General features: G+C 38.3%; 1 pseudogene across 1 annotated transcript; it reads right to left on the minus strand.

Moving 5' to 3' along the window:
• Nucleotides 1-233: 233 nt before the first annotated feature.
• LOC308244276 (small ribosomal subunit protein eS24-like) lies at nucleotides 234-853 on the minus strand (annotated as a pseudogene). The gene is made up of 2 exons: nucleotides 666-853; nucleotides 234-442 (listed from the first exon to the last, which is right to left on the minus strand). The product of its transcript is annotated as a small ribosomal subunit protein eS24-like (transcript).
• Between the last annotated feature and the right edge of the window lie 260 nt (nucleotides 854-1,113).

The raw sequence follows: 1,113 nt of genomic DNA on the forward strand, positions 1-1,113 counted from the left end.
TTTTTCCTAATGCATGTTTCAATCCAGGACTCTACATTGCATTTGTGTTTTTAGTGTCCTTGAATCTGGTAGAGTTCCTCATTCTTTCTGGCTTCATGACACTGATATTACTGAAGAATACAATTTGGTTCTTTAATGAATGCCTTCTTTTTAAATTTATTTTTTAAGTTTTTAGTTTATTAATCTTCTCATGAAAAATCTGCACAGTCACCACAGATAAAGTCACTGAATCTTTACTGCTTCAGTTGTCCAATCCCCAGCTCACTTTTGCCAGCACCAGCATTGGCCTTCGTAGTCCCCCTGACTTTCTTCATCCTGTTCTTGCATTCATTTCTCTGTTTCCTTGGGGTCTTCTTCTCACATAGGCCATGTCTTGCAAGTTTATGTTTGGGGTCATTTTTCTTTGCGTAATTCAAGGAATCATAAATCATGCCAAAGTGGAACAGACTGTCACATCTCAGAGAAGGCGGGGGTGGGTGGGAAGAGATCAACCAAAGAAGTTGTATGCATATATGCATAACCCATGGACATAGACAATAGGTGGTGAAGGCCTGGGACAGGCTATAAGGGGTCAATGGGAGAAAAAATGGGACATATGTAATACTTTAACAATAAAGATTATAAAATCAATCAATCAATCAATCAACCAATCATGTCAAAGCCACTTGTCTTACCACCACCAAAATAGGTTCTGAACACAGAGATGACATCTGGTGTGGTTTTATACATTTTGGCTAGCTTTTTCCTAAATTTCTGTCTTGGCTACTGTTGCCTTCCCAGGGTGAAGGACGTCAATAACCATTTGTTTCCGCTGAAGTAATCTATTGGTCTGAATAGTTACTGTGTTGTTCATGATGGACATTGATCTTCAAGCAGCCAGGGAGGAAAAGATGAATGCCCTCTTAACATGGGTTATCTGATGGTCTTCTCATGACTAGATTTAGGTTTTGTGTCTTTGTCAGGCATACAATACAGATAGGTGATCAGTTCTTCTCAGTTTATTACATAAGGAGGCACATGAAGTCAGTTTGTACCAGTCAAGAAGACATTATCTTTGATCACTTTGTTAGTGCAATTTTTGTCACAATAAAGGAACAATTTTTTCTATATGTA

This window comes from Plecotus auritus (assembly GCF_963455305.1).
Source record: "Plecotus auritus genome assembly, chromosome: 3".
NCBI lineage: Eukaryota > Metazoa > Chordata > Mammalia > Chiroptera > Vespertilionidae > Plecotus > Plecotus auritus.